This window comes from Bos indicus x Bos taurus, chromosome 4 (assembly GCF_003369695.1).
Source record: "Bos indicus x Bos taurus breed Angus x Brahman F1 hybrid chromosome 4, Bos_hybrid_MaternalHap_v2.0, whole genome shotgun sequence".
Classification (NCBI taxonomy): domain Eukaryota; kingdom Metazoa; phylum Chordata; class Mammalia; order Artiodactyla; family Bovidae; genus Bos; species Bos indicus x Bos taurus.
This window is the reverse complement of record NC_040079.1, coordinates 67,280,447-67,299,380: the sequence shown is the minus strand read 5'-3', so window position 1 is coordinate 67,299,380 and position 18,934 is coordinate 67,280,447. Positions and strand designations below refer to the sequence as shown.

The 18,934-nt window shown below is 37.0% G+C and overlaps 1 protein-coding gene across 4 annotated transcripts in view; it reads left to right on the top strand.

The window, feature by feature from the left end:
- Positions 1-1,790: 1,790 nt before the first annotated feature.
- Positions 1,791-18,934, top strand: part of TFEC (transcription factor EC) — a 98,457-nt gene continuing 81,313 nt past the window's right edge. For 2 of the 4 annotated variants that reach the window (XM_027539586.1, XM_027539584.1), the window contains exon 1: positions 1,793-1,891. The gene's annotated coding sequence lies outside the window, so the exon portion shown is untranslated. Of the gene's footprint in view, positions 1,924-18,934 lie in introns of all 4 variants that reach the window. The other 2 variants (XM_027539583.1, XM_027539585.1) reach the window with 2 other exon arrangements.

The window sequence follows — 18,934 nt, the reverse complement described above, 5'->3', positions numbered from 1 at the left end:
ATTTCTTTCCTTCTACTAACCCTGGGGTTCTTCATTTCTTCCTTTTCTAGTTGCTTTAGGTGTAGAGTTAGGTTATTTATTTGACTTTTTTCTTGTTTCTTGAGGTGTGCCTGTATTGCTATGAACTTTCCCCTTAGGACTGCTTTTACCGTGTCCCACAGGTTTTGGGTTGTTGTGTTTTCATTTTCATTCGTTTCTATGCAAATTTTGATTTCTTTTTTGATTTCTTCTGTGATTTGTTGGTTATTCAGCAGCGTGTTGTTCAGCCTCCATATGTTGGAATTTTTAATAGTTTTTCTCCTGTAATTGAGATCTAATCTTACTGCATTGTGGTCAGAAAAAATGCTTGGAATGATTTCTATTTTTTTGAATTTACCAAGGCTAGCTTTATGGCCCAGGATGTGATCTATCCTGGAGAAGGTTCCATGTGCGCTTAAACAAAAATTTTTTAAATATCTTAAGTGTTCCACTGGAACACCATTAGCATATAAGCACCATTAACACATTGGTGGCTTTTGCTTCAGGAGTGTGTATCCATACATTTCTAACTTTTCAGAAACCAAAATGTATGCCTTTATAGTAATAGAGCTTCAGCACTTATGAATCCCACAAATGTGTTTTAAACTGTATTTCAATCTAAAGTCAAAATCTCAGTGTTTCTCTTTCTTAAAAGTGTTTCTTAATTTCCAAAATTAATTTTACTCTGAAATAAGTATTTACTCCTTCCCATCACCTTAAGAGATTTAAATGTATCAGAACACCATCAGAAATTGTAAAATGGCTCAAAAATTATTGCTGATGAGAGAACTTTAAAAATTTTTGCTCAATAGTTTTGCAGTTCTTCATGGAAGACACAGTGTTGAGACATTGTTATATAGCCTTCACTGTTTGACAAACATAAATGTCAATTTAATTGCATGATTTTTATAAAACACAAGGGTAGGAAGAATTTGAATGTAATCTTTGCATGAAACTTCAGTAATTATACTATATGTAATGATGTAACTATTATAAAATAAATGCAAAGTTTCATAGCACAAATTGTAGTGTAGGAACAAAGATGTATCTTTAGATTTTTACTTTCATGTAGGTAACTGATAAAGGAAATGAGACTTCTTTAGATGTTTCTTTTATAAAAGGCAGCGAGTGAGTAACCGGTACTCATGTCTCTTAAAAATATAGATCACATTGGGATGTTAATAATAATAAATTAGAAATCTTGTAAGCTGAATTAAATATCTTCCATCCACACAGGGAGATAAAATATTGCTGTACAAGATTAAAGTTATCCTAGAATTTGAGGGCAAAATCATATGTAAGGAAAATGTGATTATATGAAATATGGGAAAATTGATGGCCTAAAGCAGAAACTCAAAATCTATTAATACTCTCAACAAAAGTGCAATTCTTAAAAACTGGAAATCAGTGCAGGTCAGTTTGTTGAAGAAATATTAAATGTGAGACTTAATATGATGCAATAAAGATGGGATCTTAGTCTACTTTGATAACAACCATTTACTGCTTGTGCATATTCTGGGAAGAAATGTTGATTATGGGCAATGGGATCAATGAGAGCTTTTATTCTGACCACATTACTGGGGAGACTTTTGTTGGAGTGCTGTTTCTCAAGTTGGTAGCATATTTCAGATAAAGAAAGGAAGTCCCCAGTGTGAAACTGCTGTGTCATTTCTTCTTCCTTAACTGAAATTCCAACCAAAGTTCAGGAAATGCCCTAATGAGCCACTTCTCTTTTCTCTTTCCTCAACTAAGTGGATTCCAACCAGCCCAAACTATTCATTATTCATGATTGTGTCGTTTACTTTGGTTGTCTCTTTTAGCATGGTGCTTATATTATGGGAAGAGTGATTATAATTTGTTGCTGTTTGTAAAGGTAATAACACTGATAGAATCCAATCATTGCTGGTAGGTAACCAAACTGACAAGTTAATTTTCTGTACTTTAAACTGTGAAAGCGGAGTCTAATCAATATCTGCTTTACTTTGATATTTGTGGCTTACTGATAATTATAGTTTTATCTTGCATGATCACTGGGTATCAGGATGTTATAGTAGTTGAGCTGTGATTTTCTGTAATTTGGGTAAAATATATCTAAAACTCTATTAATGCCTTATTTTAATCAAGATGTAGAAATCACTGTTTTATTTCATAACCAAAGCAATTTCTTCTTTCAGTTTAATATTCTAGAGTATTTACTAAATTGGAACATGATTTGACATTTTATTGCATCTTATATGTTATTTTATGAGTAAATGTTAATTTCTGTTTACATTTTAGCAATATATATTTTATTGGTTTTTAAATGTAAGAAAATATGAGTACTCTTCAGAGCAGAAATAATATCAGATAGTACTTTAGCATATGCTATTTTTCAAGCATCAAAGTTATTCTGTTTTTTATGAAAATTTGAATCTGAAAAATTTGTATAGGGGATGTCAAATACCCAAAGCAATAACTTTTTATTATAATAGTTTTCAATTACTTTATTAGTCATAGTTTTTAATTGTAATAATTAGCAGAGTTGTAGTAGGGACTGGAAGATTATATATATATTTGTATATATATGCACATAAATACACATATATTTTGTATATATTTGTTTATATGAATTATAACTCATGCTTTTAGTAACATCTTAAAATGTTTAATTGGGAATAGACATTTTGAGAAGAAAATAAACCTGAGATAATCTTTAATTCATTTTCAATAACTTTTTAGTAACTTATTTACTAGAAATTCATTTAAAGTTAAGAGACTTTAAAATAACCTTCACAGTTCTTCCCTATTCAGGCTGTGTCAACAAAACAAAGTGAAGCAGAATATGGAGTTCATTATCAAGATTATTTAGACAATTCCGCTTCACTCCTATTTTAGGTGAATCTGAGTCTAGCTTTACACTTTGAAGTAAATTTTGAATTAATACTAAATCTTTTACTTTTTTGGTAGAAGCTACCTTAAATAGGCCAAACTTTGTAATCTCCAGCTTGAGAATAAAAACTTTTTTTTAGCTATAAACCAGATGGAATAGAGATAATTTTCATGTTGTATATGTCTTTGGTTTGATTACCATTACTTTTCTTAAAAGATTTCTGTTTCATTACAAAGGAGTAGAGTATTTCAATGTATGTGTAATTTTGTTGAACTGGAAGTTGCAGATGATGTCAAAAATGAGACAAACTGAAAAAAGTTCATTCAAAATCAGCTTAATTTTAAAGACTGTGACACAAGGATTTATTATGTTTTAGACAACCAAAATAATATGAGATATTTAAATCTGATGGAAATTTCTCTTCAGTCCATGGAATATTCCAGACAAGAATATCCTAGCATTAGTGACATTTTCAGAAATTGTAGTAATTTTGAAAGTGGAAATAATTTTTAAAACAATGGTTTGAATAGTTAGAAAGGAGAAATAAGAAAAGGAGAAACTGAAAGAAATAAAATATTCTTATGCAATAGTTTCAAATAAACTAATGAAATATGATTCTAAAGAATAACTATGGATACTAATAAAGTAGTAAACATACATGTGGAAATATAATGGATTCTTTATTAATCAATGTATAAATAAAATTCAATTTTATTTTTCTAAAAATAAGTGTACAAAATGAAATTCATTCAACATGCCAGATTCTTCACAGAGGCAAATCTGATTAATTCTTTATAGTAAAAAATGTTAGATTAAGCAATGGAGTGATAGCAGATCCACAGAAGTCATGTCTACAAATAGCAGATTGCAAAATTTACACTGTTGGCTAAAACAAAACAAGTGAATAGTGAAATGAATAATGCAAAATAGTTGCTCAGGTTTTATTGATTATATTTACCAAGATCAGGAAGAAGAGTCAGTGAAGCATAGATAGCCGAAGATGTATGAGGAAGTGTAAGAATCACAAGTGTTTTTGAAAACATAACTTGTGAAGGGAGACTTTAACAATAGTTTTGTAGAAAAATGAATATTAATAATGTACAAAAATATTCTTAATTTTGGTTAGATATGAATTTCCAGCCTGTTAAGGAATCTGTAAATCAGTGTGTAGGTGTCTGGCGATATACCAAAATCGGCAGACATTTTGCTTGTGAGAACTTAGCTGATGATAGATAGTTTAAATCTTGTCCCATTGCTTATCAGCAAATAAGAACGGTATGCGAATGTATAGTAGGTGGAGCTAGAACATGCCAGCCAATGCAGGAGACATGAGAGACGTGGGTTCGATCCCTGGGTCGGGAAGATCCCCTGAAGGAGGATATGACAATATGCTCCAGTATTCTTGCCTGGAAAATCCCATGGACAGAGGAGCCTGGCAGGCTACAGTCCATAGGGTCGCAAAGAGTCATACAAGACTGAAGCAACTTAGTACATCTGCTAAACATTAGGAAAATTGAGGGATCTGTGTTACTGAAAAGTGAGATAGTACGATAGATTGTAGAATTTCTTTAGATGACCAGTTTTAAGAACAGATTGGTTAAAAAAAGTAAGTCCTAGGTTCTAATTTTGTTATTGTTCTTAGGATACAGCTAGAGGTTGAGCTTAATGACCTTAAAGCCTATTAGGATGCTGTTTTTCTTTTTATCACTTTAAGTTTGAAAGAACATGTGGGTTTCAAAAATAGAACTAAAAAAGACAGTTGAAGGGAATGAATCTGGGAAAGAGATTGAGTTTTAATTCGAATTCCCATGTCTCCTTACTTCATTCCCAAGAGTTACCATGGAAGACTATTTCCAAATCATTTCTTGTCGTTCCTGAAACACTCCTCCTTAGCCAATGTACTGGAACAGATTGTAATTCACTTACTAGCTTCTTCCACTGAGCCACGAATCCTTCTGTTCCTCCCTTTCTTTATTCTTTCTTTTGCAAACATGTTTCTAATACAGAAGTTTGTACATTCATGAACAACTAATTTCTGAAAGATATTTAGCTTCCTTAGATGTATTTCCAAGTAAGAATTTGAGCTAGGGTTATCTGTTCAATCAGGTATTTGACTGTATCTCTTTTTACCTCCACTGGTGAAAACTGGTTCTATCAAACATCTTTCCATACGCTTAAAAAATCTACAGCACTACCTATTTGTCTTGAAAATCTGTCTATAGGCAGGTAATGCTCTCAGCTAGTGCTTGCAGGGAATTCCTCAACAGTTAGGATTTTGACATTCTCTGCTACCTTTGATCTTGTGTAAATTCAAATAGATTTGAACTGAACTACTGAGGTCTGCAACAGAAGTTTTGTTAGTAGAATTTTTACCATTAGATTTTAAGGTCTGATAAACTTTTAGCCTTCTCCTTAGTTAGTCTTAGGCTAAGAAACATCTGATCCTCTAGTCATTCTCTCAAATGTTTTGCTCCATTTTGTCAATCACTTGTCCTCTTCTAAAGCTTCTGATTGTCCTGCACGTATGTAAGGTACTTTTCACATGATGGATGATTTGCTCTTTCCATCAGAGCAGACGTGTGAAAAGCATGGCATATTCAGGGGTCTTTGATTAGAGCTTGGAATCATTGTGGGGAATAACATAAAGAAGAGCTGGAGAATTAAGGTAGGGGCAGATCATAAGAGCTATGCTTTTAAGGGTTATATGATTTTAACAAGAGTAACTTGATCTGATTGTGTTTTAATCAAGGTTATCCCTGGCCATTTGGAACATGGATTGGTGGGACGAAAGACCAAAGTCATATTTTAGATTTTGTTTATAGAGTCCTCCTGTATTTTAAGCCAGCAAGGACAAGTATGTAGGTAATACTTTGTAAAGTAATTGTTTGTACCTCTGGCAAGAACAGAAGACAAGATCTTTGCTAAAAATATGATAGAACATCATAAGAAAATCAAAGGTGATGAACTGTCCTTTTTCACTGTAGAAGTAACCACTTAAACTGAACACAAATTAGCTCCCAAACAGTGGGCCAAGCAAATATTTGCAAATGATTCAGTGATTTCTTTGTGGTTGCTTGGTTTAGAGCTGATAGAACACACTGTAAAATAGGAAGTCAGAAGTTCAGCATTTTTAGCTTGCTACTAACTTGCCATGTGACTTTGAATAAGTCTGTGTGTTTGGGAGGGGGGAGTGTTTACTGAATGTTTTAAATTGAATTAACACATAGCGTGGAGAGTGAATGAAGGGCTGAGGCTGAGCTTGAGTGTGAAGGAAGAGGGATCTGGTGGTGTTAAGGTTTAAATCTCCCATGCTTGAGGGGTAGTTCTAAATTTATTCCAGGGATATCAAACTTAGATTGGTCATGAGAGCTCTAAGATTGGAAATCTAGGTCACAACCCAAAGGGAGGACTTGTCTGCTTCTCCCTATGTGATCCGTAATCTCACATTTATGACAGATTTATAGAGCACAAAACATAATCAGGGGTTACTATCTCATATATCCTCTCCTACGAAAATAGCCTTGGAGGACTCTGCTTTAGGACAGAGCTCTCAGAGCAAAACAAAGTAGAGAAAAAAGCAACTCTGCATAACTTGGCTTTTCGTCATAGGTCATATCTACTTTTCCGTATTTTCCAAAAATATATTGTCAGTTCATTCTCATTTCTATTTGTTTCAGAAGGAGACCTTTCACTAGGTAGTATCTAAATTCATTTAGATTCAGCCCCACTGAACATACCCAGTGAAATATATAACACAACCTTTAACCAATTACTTAAGATATATTTGTCCAAAGACAAAACAAACAGTAAGGACAAAATAACAAGTAAAATATCCCATAATATGCTAGAAGAAGGAAAGAATTTATAAAGTAAATGCATAAGCTCAAACATTAAGACCTCTTCTGAGGGATAAAAGAAAGACAGTAGAATATTAACTATAATACTTCTGCTTGAGTTCAGTCATTGTAGGAGTTTTAGTGAGTATCAAAATCAGATATTGTACATGAAATCATCTCTTCTCTTCCCTAGAGTTATCATCCACTGAGCTTTCATCATATACTAAAGACTTTATCACCTTATTTGAGCTTGACATGGTCTTAAGGCAAGTCCCACTCTTTACATTGCTGAGAAAAGTGAGGCTTCTGAAGGATAGGTGACTTTCCCAAGGTGACCAGTGGGTAAGTGATGGGGCAGCGACCTGAATCTAATTCTATATAGGCTTTGTGTGTGTTAGTTGCTCAGTGATGTCTGACTCCCTGATGCAACCCCAGGGACTGTAGTCCACCAGGCTCCTTTGTCCATGGGATTCTCCAGGCAAGACTACTGGAGTGGGTAGCCATTCTCTTCTCCAGGGGATCTTCCCTAAGTAAATTCTATAGTGTTTTCTGGGGAACTTTTAAATTTAAACTTTATATTTGTTGTTCTACTTTACTCATTTTGAACAAGATCCGATCTTTAAAGCAGAGAAGGGGAAACAGTTCAAAGGACAAGGATTGGGGGAAATCAGAAATCACAGCTATTTAAGAAGTGGTTTCTAGGCTTAAACATGGATAATGAGGTCTTGGACTGCATTAAATTTGCAAAAATACCAGTTGTAGAGGTAACAAGGGACCAGAATAGATGGCTCTATTTCATAAAATAAAGGGGCAAAGTGAAGAAACTCATTAATGTTGAAGCAGTAGATGGATAACCAGTGACAAATATCACGTAGATATGCTTCAGTTTGGTCAGAGAAAGGTCATTGATTATTTTTGGTTAAACTGGTTCACAGAGGCCAGGTTTCCACTAAAAAAGGGAATTAATTGCTTCCATTTCCCACTAATTGCCTCAACATTTCCCTTTGCTTTGTCATTGGAGATTTGGTCAGAGAGGCAAAAAGTCAAAAGTCAGAGTTTGATGGAATCTACATAAAAAGGGAATCTGAGGAGACCAAATTATGGCATTTGGTGTAATAACTATAATGATATTTAGCATTTTTCCCTGGGAGTGCTGTGGATTTTTAGAGACCTTTTCAATCTTTAATCAGACCATAGGGCACATTTAAGAGAGTTCACTGTTTTTATTTCCATCTAGAGAATAAGGCATCACAGAGAGTTGAAATGACCCAGGGCAAGTCTCCTGAGATGTTAATCCTGTATGTTGGATTACAATCTGTATGTTGAGTTTTAGCTGAAAGGCTGGGCTTTCCCCAGACATATCATTCATTCATGCTCCTTCAGAGTTTAGATTTTTTGTGCATTATTCTCTGAGGTTACTACTTCTATCAATGACAGAAAAATTACCCAAGAATATGCCATGAAATAGTTTTGATTGCATAGACTTGCTTAGTTTTCAGGCAATTAATTGATTCTTGAGCCATCTTCAATTAATGAGATCTTCTACCTCTTATTTTCTTACTTAATCTTTAAAATCCTTTCTAGCTCTAACTCTTTTGGAATCTGGGTTTTGTCTTCCAGACAGCTTTAAATTTTTTTTTTTTTAATTTTTGGAACTCAAAGTAACAGTGTAAAAAGTTGGAGGAACATGGGATCTGGACATGCCAGGTCAGTGTTCAATCATCCTGATTCCTCTATTGTTGTTCAGCGCTAAGTTGTGTCCAACTCTTCGCAACCTCATGGACTGTAGCATACCAGGCTTCCCTGTCCTCCACCATTTCCCAGAGTTTACTCAAATTCATGTCCACTTAGTCAGTGATGCTGTCTAACCATCTCATCTTCTGCTGCCCTCTTCTCCTTTTGCCTTCAATCTTACCCAAGATCAGTGTCTTTTCCAATGAGTCAGCTCTTCACATCAGGTGGCCAAAGTACTGGAGCTTTGGCTTCAGTATCAGTACTTCCAATGAACATTCAGGGTTGACTTCATTCAGGATTGACTGGTTTGATTTCTGGTTTACTTCAGAGGTTCAAGAGACAAATGTTTCTCTCTAGGAAGTCCCAATCCCACAGTATCAGCTACTCTTCTTTTCTGGAAGAACCAGAAATATATAATTACTAATGAGATATTTATTATACTGTAGGTTCTTAGAAACATGGTCTATTAGAATGAGCATAGGTTTTAAAGCAAAATGACTAGGTTTGAAAGCCAGCTTTGTCATAACTAGCTGTGTGATCTCAGAGAGGTCATGTAATTTGACTGAAATTCAATTTCTTCATGTGTAAACCTGATATACCACATTGTGTTTCAGGATTATTAAGTGAGAAAGTAAAGGTAAATCACCCAGCTCAATGCCCACATAGAATGCAGACCTAGAGACTTTAGCCATATACTTATTAACATTGTTATTAGAAATTATAATTATTTTAAATGATAAAACTATTAATTGGGAAATGACTTTTAAAAAAGTAAAGCCCTAGAATAGAAGAAGTCTGCTGTGTACTTAGTCACTCAGTCATGTCTGACTCTTTACGACCCCATGGACTATAGGTCTCCAGGCTCTTCTATCCATGGGGATTCTCTAGATAAGAATACTGGAGTAGGTTGCTATGTCCTCCTCCAGGGGATCTTCCCAACCAAGGGATTGAACCCAGGTCTCTCACGTTGCAGACGGATTCTTTGCCAGCTGAGCCACCAGGGAAGCCCAAGAATACTGAAGTGGGTAGCCTAGCCCTTCTCCAAGGTATCTTCCTGACCCAGGAATCGAACCAGGGTCTCCTGAACTGCAGATAGATTCTTTACCAGCTGAACTAACTGGGAAGCCCATTAAAGTACTAAAAGAAGTCTAGACTTTATAAAAATCTTTTATTTGAATAAGATGCTTTCACAGTTATGGTGAACTTGAGCTGGACCATCTTCTGATCAGATGCTTCTCTACAACAAATTCTCCTTACCTTCCCCCATTGAAAGGGCTTTACTCACATTAAGTCATTTAGTAATCAGAATGATTCTGGAAATTAATTGAACTTCCCTGGTGACTCAGAAGGTAAAGAATCTGCCTGCAATGCAGGAGACCTGGGTTCGATCCCTGGGTTGGGAAGATCCCCCGGAGGAGGACATGGCAACCCACTCCAGTATTCTTGCCTGGAAAATCCCCATGGACAGAGAAGCCTGGTGGGCTACAGTCCATGGGGTTGCAAAGAGTTGGACACAACTGAGTGACTAAGCACAGCACACACACTGTGCCCAGTGTTCAGATAAGAGTAGATCCTCTAAGGCATACAACTTATCAGCACAGTTTTGAAATTAGGTAGGCTGATTCTAAAACTTATAATTCTAACAGCTCCTCTAACACTGCTTTGGAGACATCAGACTGTAGTTCAAGGTTGTCATTTGTGCAAGATGAAAAAATAAATAACCCTCATTTTTAAATTAAGGAGATTCTTGTGTGTGTATGTTAGTCGCTCAGTCATGTCTGACCCTTTGCAACCCCATGGACTATAGCTCTCTAGGCTCCTCTGCCCATGGAATTCTCCAGGAAAGAATACTGAAGTGGGTTGCCATTCCCTTCTCCAGATCTTCCGAGCCCAGGGAATGAACCCGAGTCTCCTGCATTGTAGGCAGATTCTTTAGGAGATTCTTAAAGCCTATCTTTCATCTGACAGAAATGACTACTTACACCAAGAATCAAAAACTGCTGTCAATAGTGATACCTATGTCACCAAACCCTGCCTTGGATTCTTTCTAAGTGTTTTTATTTAATTTCAAAAGGCACAACCAGCCCATTCCCCTGTCAGAATACACCTCAGTCCTCTAATCAAGAAGTGTCAGGAGCTGGGCGTATGGCTTCTTCCTGCTCCCATGGTGCTTTCCTTTGTCTGCCCCTGCCCTTGCCGCCCTCTGGAGCCCTCAGCAGGCCCCGTGAGCCTGCTTCCCCAGTGCTGATGTTGGGGTCCAACTCTGAGGAGAGCCCTAATTGTCAAACTGGTTACTCACAACTTTTTTGACTTGTTTCTCTTAAACAATGTAGCTTAATAAAACTCTTCAAATATACACACAGGGCACACCTACTAACACAGGACGAGCTAAGACCGTGTTCACAGGGGAAAGCTGGTTTGACTGTTTTGATTAACTTGACTGCTCAAGTCAGTCAAAAAGTAATCACCAGTTAAGCAAACCATTTTGACAGATTTTTGGCCCACTATGACTGCTTATTTGACTGGCTTGCCTGTCATTTTGAAGTGGTCAGATTGACTGGAGACAGTCTAACTGGAAAATTTAACTTTGGAGTACGTGGGTGTCTGTATACCAGAATCTACTTTAAATAACTTTATTTGAAATCTGTACATATTTTCCTGGGACCAGTGAGAGAAGTTTGAAAGTGACACATTGCAGCATTTGACTTTCTAGAGTGAGATGTCTTACTGCTTGCACAGCCTGGCAATATATTTATAGGCTACAAAACAATCACATTTCCCCTATGCAATATAGAATTCAATAAGATTGAAACTCTCCCCTAACTTGGCCAAGTCCTAGTAAGGCATCATATTCTCTTACTCCTCTGAAGAGTTGGTGATAGATGTATGACAGCAAAAGACTTCTCAGGTATCAAGTTACCAATTCAGTCATTAGTGACTTGTGGTAAGGCAAAGTTGACCTTGCCACTAATAGTAGCCCTTCTAAGAATTTATGAGAGACAGAAAAAAACAAAACACCAAACAAACCTTTGATGAGAGGCAAGAGAATCTGATTAACATTATCTGAGCTGCTTTTTAAAAGCAAGCCCCCTTTTATCTATCTTATGTTCCTTTAGGAAATTTACTTGGAAATTAGCTGCCAGGTTTGGGCAAGACAAAAACCTGGATGGAAATAATGATTGATTTTCACATTATCGTGTGGGATTTTATGGGAGAACATAATGAGGTTATTGTCTACTGTAAGCAAAATTTTTTGAAGTCCGGTTTACATTGGTTGAACACCCTAATACATTTTTTTTGAGAATTTGAAATATCTTGTTATTGTTTGAAATACATTCACGTGCTTCTCTTCAGCACTCCTAAAAAAGATCCACTTTTTCTCATGGAAATGTTTTGTGAATGTTCTGGACTTAGGTGCTATCTCACATGCCTCTATTAAATAAGATCAGTGGTAAAATAGCAATGTCTCTTGCTCTTTCTGTTCGCTCATCCCTGTAGCATTTGACTCTGTTAACCACTTATTTTCCTTGAAATTCTATCCTACTTTGGCTTTGTTATATCATTCTACCCTAATTTTCATTATACTTTCTTGAGATTTCTCTAGTCTTCCTTGCCCATTACACATTCCTCAGGGTCCTTTACCTGGCTTCTGTCTTTTTAACTCTAACTCTTTGTTTGGTGTGATTTTAAGTAAAACCCTGATTCAGCGATTTATTCTGAGATGGCCACCAAGTCTGTTTCTGTAAGCACACACATCTAGCTATTAACTAGGCCTTCCTCTTGGACACTTTACAGTCACTCTGATTTCATTATGTCTAACACTGAAGTTATCATCTTTCCTTCTAATTGTTTACCTCCATTTTTATTCTTTATTTAGATTAAGTGCCATCTTCTCCACAATTTCTCATTTCAGATGGAAGCATTATAGGTGAAGCATCAAGGTGAATCTTCCTTCTCCTTCACCACATGTATAAATCAATAAGAAATCCTGTACATATTTTTCAAAATTTATCCTCTGTATTATGGATAGTATTTGACCTACCTTTAAAATATCAAATTCTATTGCCATAACTTGGGCCCTCTAGTCTCCTCTCCTGGAATATTACTAAAAACTCCCAATTGTTCTCCTGTGTCCTCATCTTTCAATAATCCAGTCTCCGTATTTTTGCCTAAGGGATTTTTATGAAATACTAATTGATCATCTTACTAGCCTGCTAAAAGTCCAGTATGGCACACCGGGGCTGTCAGTACAAAGCTCAGGGTGGTGTTTGTTCATTTTTATGAAGTGACTTCTGCCCAGTTTTCTATTTTCATCTGTTCTCACCTATACTAAAGCGACTTATCATGCACACATACTATATTCAGATCACATTGAGGAATAAAGAAAGGAAGGGAGGAAGGGGGTAGGAAAGCAACATTTTGCTTTTATAACTTCTGCTATTGGAGCATTTTAATGACATTGATAGGTTAATTAAACATATTAGATTTGGGGAGTTCATGATCTGAGCCACAGTCAGCTCCCAGTCTTGTTTATGCTGACTGTATAGAGTTTCTCCATCTTTGGCTACAAAGAATATAATCAATCTGATTTTGGTGTTGTCCATCTGGTGATGTCCATGTGTGGAGTCTTCTCTTGTGTTGTTGGAAGAGGGTGTTTGCTATGACCAGTGCATTTTCTTGGCAAAACTCTATTAGCTTTTGCCCTGCTTCATTCTGTACTCCAAGGCCAAATTTGCCTGTTACTCCAGGTGTTTCTTGACTTCCTACTTTTGCATTCCAGTCCCCTGTAATGAAAAGGACATCTTTTTTGGGTGTTAGTCCTAAAAGGTCTTGTAGGTCTTCATAGAATCCTTCAACTTCAGCTTCTTCAGCATTATTGGTTGGGGCATAGACTTGGATTAACTTGATATTGAATGATTTGCCTTGGAAATGAAGAGAGATCATTTTGTCGTTTTTGAGATTGCATCCAAGTACTGCATTTCGAACTCTTTTGTTGACTCTGAGGGCAACTCTATTTCTTCTAAGGGATTCTTGCCTACAGTAGTAGATATAATGGTCATCTGAGTTAAATTCACCCATTGAAGTCCATTTTAGTTCACTGATTCCTAAAATGTCGATGTTCACTCTTGCCATCTCCTGTTTGACCACTTCCAATTTGCCTTGATTCATGGAACTAACATTCCAGGTTCGTATGCAATATTGCTCTTTACAGCATTGGACCTTGCTTCCATCACCAGTCACATCCATAAGTGGGTATTGTTTTTGCCTTGGCTCCATCTCTTCATTCTTTCTGGAGTTATTTCTCCACTGATCGCCAGCAGCATATTGGGCACCTACCGACCTGGGAAGTTCATCTTTCAGCGTCCTATCTTTTTGCCTTTTCATACTGTTCATGGGGTTCTCAGGGCAAGAATACTGAAGTGGTTTGCCATTCCCTTCTCCAGTGGGCCATATTTTGTCAGAACTCTCCACCATGACCCGTCCGTCTTGGGTGGCCCTACACAGCATGGCTTATAGTTTCATTGAGTTAGACAAGGTTGTGGTCCATGTGATTAGATTGGTTAGTTTCCTGTGATTGTGGTTTTCAACCTGCTGCCCTCTGATCAGTTTATTTCAGTTCAGTTGCTCAGTCATGTCCCACTCTTTGTGATCCCATGAACCGCAGCAGGCCAGGCCTCGCTGTTCATCACCAACTCCCGGGATGCACTCAAACTCATATCGGTGATGCCATCTAACCGTCTCGTCCTCTGTCGTCCCCTTCTCCTCCTGCCTTCAATCTTTCCCAACATCAGGGTCTTTTCAAATGAGTCAGCTCTTCACATTAGGTGGCCAAAATATTGCAGCTTCAGCTTCAACATCAGTCCTTCCAGTGAACACCCAGGACTAATTTCCTTTAGGATGGATTGGTTGGATCTCCTTGCAGTCCAAGGGACTGTCAAGAGTCTTCTCCAACACCACGGTTCAAAAGCATCAGTTCTTCAGCGCTCAGCTTTCTTTATAGTCCAACTCTCACATCCATACATGACTACTGGAAAAACCATAGCCTTGACTAGACAGACCTTTGTTGGCAAAGAAATGTCTCTGCTTTTTAATATTCTGTCTAGGTTGGTCATAACTTTCCTTCCAAGGAGTAAGAGTCTTTTAATTTCATGGCTGCAATCACCATTTTGGAGCTCAAAAAAATAGTCAGCCACTGTTTCCACTGTTTTCCCAACTATTTGCCATGAAGTGATGGGATTGGATGCCGTGATCTTAGTTTTCTGAATGTTGAGGTTTAAGTGAACTTTTTCACTCTCCTATTTCATTTTCATCAAGAGGTTCTTTAGTTCTTCACTTTCTGCCATAAGGGTAAATAGATTTAAGGGACTAGATCTGATAGACAGAGTGCCTGAGGAACTATGGACGGAGGTTCGTGACATTGTACAGGAGACAGGGATCAAGACCATCTGCAAGAAAAAGAAATGCAAAAAGCAAAATGGATGTCTGAGGAGGCCTTACAAATAGCTGTGTAAAGAAGAGAAGTGAAAAGCAAAGGAGAAAAGGAAAGATATACCCATTTGAATGCAGAGTTCCAAAAAATAGCAAGGAGAGATAAGAAAGCTTTCCTCGGCGATCAGTGCAAAGAAATAGAGGAAAACAATAGAATAGGAAGGACTAGAGATATCTTCAAGAAAATTAGAGATACTAAGGGAACATTTCATGCAAAGATGGGCACAATAAAGGACAGAAATGGTATGGACCTAACAGCAGAAGATATTAAGAAGAGGTGGAAAGAATACACAGAAGAACTATACAGAAGAGCTCTTAATGACCTAGATAACCATAATGATCACTCACCTAGAGCCAGACATCTTACAGTACAAGGTCAAGTGGGCCTTAGAAAGCATCACTATGAACAAAGCTAGTGGAGGTAATGGAATTCCAGTTGAGCTATTTCAAATCCTGAAAGATGATGTTGTGAAAATGCTGCACTCAATATGCCAGCAAGTTTGGAAAACTCAGCAGTGGCCATCGGACTGGAAAAGGTCAGTTTTCATTCTAATCCCAAAGAAAGGCAATGCCAAAAAATGCTCACTACTGCACAATTGCACTCATCTTACACACTAGCAAAGTAATGCTCAAAATTCTCTAAGCCAGGCTTCAGCAATACATGAACCATGAATTTCCAGATGTTCAATCTGGTTTTTAAAAAGGCAGAGGAACAAAAGATCAAATTGCCAACATCCGCTGGATCATCGAAAAATCAAGAGAGTTCCAGATAAACATATATTTCTGCTTTATTGACTATGCCAAAGCCTTTGTGTGGATCACAATAAACTGTGGAAAATTCTTAAAGAGATGGGAATACCAGACCACCTGACCTGCCTCTTGAGAAACCTATATGCAGGTCAGGAAGCAACAGTTAGAACTGGACATGGAACAACAGACTGGTTTCAAACAGGAAAAGGAGTTCGTCAAGGCTGTATATTGTCACCCTGCTTATTTAACTTCTATGCAGAGTACATCATGAGAAATGCTGGGCTGGAAGAAGCACAAGCTGGAATCAAGATTGCCCGGAGAAAGATCAGTAACCTCAGATATGCAGATGACTCCACCCTTATGGCAGAAAGTGAGGAGGAACTAAAAAGCCTCTTGATGTAAGAGAAAGAGGAGAGTGAAAAAGTTGGCTTAAAGCTCAACATTCAGAAGATGAAGATCATGGCATCTGGTCCCATCACTTCATGGGAAATAGATGGGGAAACAGTGAAAACAGTGAGAGACTTTATTTTTGGGGGCTCCAAAATCACTGCAGATGGTGATTGCAGCCATGAAATTAAAAGACGCTTACTCCTTGGAAGGAAAGTTATGACCAACCTAGACAGCATATTGAAAAGTAGAGACATTACTTTGCCAACAAAGATCCGTCTAGTCAAGGCTATGGTTTTTCTAGTGGTGATGTATGGATGTGAGTTAGACTGTGAAGAAAGCTGAGTACCGAAGAATTGATGCTTTTGAACTGTGGTGTTGGAGAAGACTCTTGAGAGTCCCTTGGACTGCAAGGAGATCCAACCAGTCCATTCTAAAGGAGATCAGTCCTGGGTGTTCTTTGGAAGGAATGATGCTGAAGCTGAAACTCCAGGACTTTGGCCACCTCATGCGAAGAGTTGACTCATTGGAAAAGACTCTGATGCTGGGTGGGATTGGGGGCAGGAGGAGAAGGGGACGACAGAGGACGAGATGGCTGGATGGCATCATTGACTCAATGGACGTGAGTCTGAGTGAACTCTGGGAGTTGGTGATGGACAGGGAGGCCTGGCGTGTTGCAATTCATGAGGTCGCAAAGAGTCGGACACGATTGAGTGACTGAACTGAACTGAAAAGTGAATCAAGCTAAGTCAACTAATAGTGGGGAAGCAACTCCAACAGTTCTTTCATTAGAGAGTAGAATCAACTGATTCATATACAAATGTGGGAAACATTTTTTCTAATGCTGGGGGTGGAGTTTTACTATCTTTGTATGCTGATAATAAAAAAACATGTAATTGAGAAAATACTCTCCTTGTAATCAAAAGATGTGAAATCAAATTCACTTTTCTGCCTTGTGATTGTGAGTGAGTCTGATAACCTGTTTGAGCTTCAGTTTCTTTATCCATAAAATGAGGATCAGTTCAGTTGCTCAGTTGTGTCCAACTCTTTGTAACCCCAAGGACTGCAGCATGCCAGGCTTCCCTGTCCATCACCAACTCCCAGAGATTACTCAAACTTTTGTCCATTGAGTCTGTGATGCCATCCAACCATCTTATCCTCTGTCGTCCCTTTCTCCTCCCACCTTCAATCTTTCTCAGCATTAGGGTCTTTTCCAGTGAGTCAGTTCTTTGCATCAGGTGGCCAAAGTATTGGAATTTCAGCTTCAGCATCAGTCCTTCCAATGAATATTCAGGACTGATCTCCTTTAGGATGGACTGGTTGGATCTTCTTGCAGTCCAAAGAACTCTCAAGAGTCTTCTCCAGCACCACATTTTGAAAGCATCAATTCTTCCCTGCTTAGCTTTCTTTATAGTACAACTCTCACATATGTACATTACTACTGGAAAAACTATAGCTAGAGGGACCTTTGTAGGCACAGTAATGTCTCTGCTTTTTAATATGCTGTCTAGGTTTGTCATAGCTTTTCTTCCAAGGAGCAAGCGTCTTTTAATTTGATGGCTACAGTCACCATCTGCAGTGGTTTTGGAGCCCAAGAAAATACAGTTTCTCACTGTTTCCATTGTTTCCCCATCTATGTGCCATGAAGTGATGGGACCAGATGCCATGATCTTAGTTTTCTCAGTGTTGAGTTTTAAGCCAACTTTTTCACTCTACTCTTTCACTTTCATCAAGATAAAGGTGTTTAATCAAATTATTGGTTTGATTCAACTTGTGACTGTGGCTACTATTATTTTGCATTCTGGGGCTTTCAACTAGTCCATGAGGTCCTGTGATCAGTCTTCTCAACAAATTAGTATTTCGTGGCTATATACTTACTATAACATAAACAATTTAAGTTGGAATTATATTTTTTTGATTCTAAACAAGAACCGTTCTTCAGTGATAAAGAGAAAGTAAAATTACAACTTTGTTTGAAGGTCTTTCATACATGAGAACACATTTACTTGGGGAATTTGTTTTATGTAAATAATGTAGTAACAGGTGCCTTTAGACCAGAGAGCCAAAAATAATTCTATGTACTAGTTATGTAAAACAAAGACAAGATAAATTTTACTTTTTTTTCCCCTCCAGAAATACTAGTAGTATCTACAAAAGTTGAATGATGAAATGAACTTATGAAACAGAGCTATTTTCTGCCATTTGTCAATCATAATGAATAATTTTAAAGTCTCATTTTCAATTAGATTATTTTAATATTTAACAACCTAAAATGCCCCAATCATATTCTTTAGAAAATGGTTAGGCTGGAATACTGCAGTTCTAATGTTGACATTTTATTATGATAAAAATGACTTTATTAATTGATGACCATATATCAACTCATAAAGTAGATAAGGGATATAAAAAGTTTTCAAGCCTAAGACAATATAAACCAGTCTGAATTATTTAGAATTTCTTTTTAGAAATAAGCATTTATGGTCCTTTTATTCTTACAAAAATACATGTTTATTTATTGTAAATTAATCTTAAAAACTAAGTGGCCTATGAATTTCTTTTGTAAGGTCTGCATAAGTTGGCAATATATTGATGTTATCCCAAATTGTACCATTAACATATACTAAAAAATAAAAAAAATATAATGCATTTGTAGCAGAATGATACAAGAGATAACAAGTATTATAGGAAAGTTTGGATTTTTGTTCCAGATATTCCTATTTATGATTTTGGCTCTATTTTAGAACATGTAAAATGTTTTTTAAAAAATGCATTGATGACTTTCCAAGATATTTGAAATACGACCTTTTAAAGAAATCAGTCTTGTTTCTGCTTTATTTTCTGCATCCTTGAA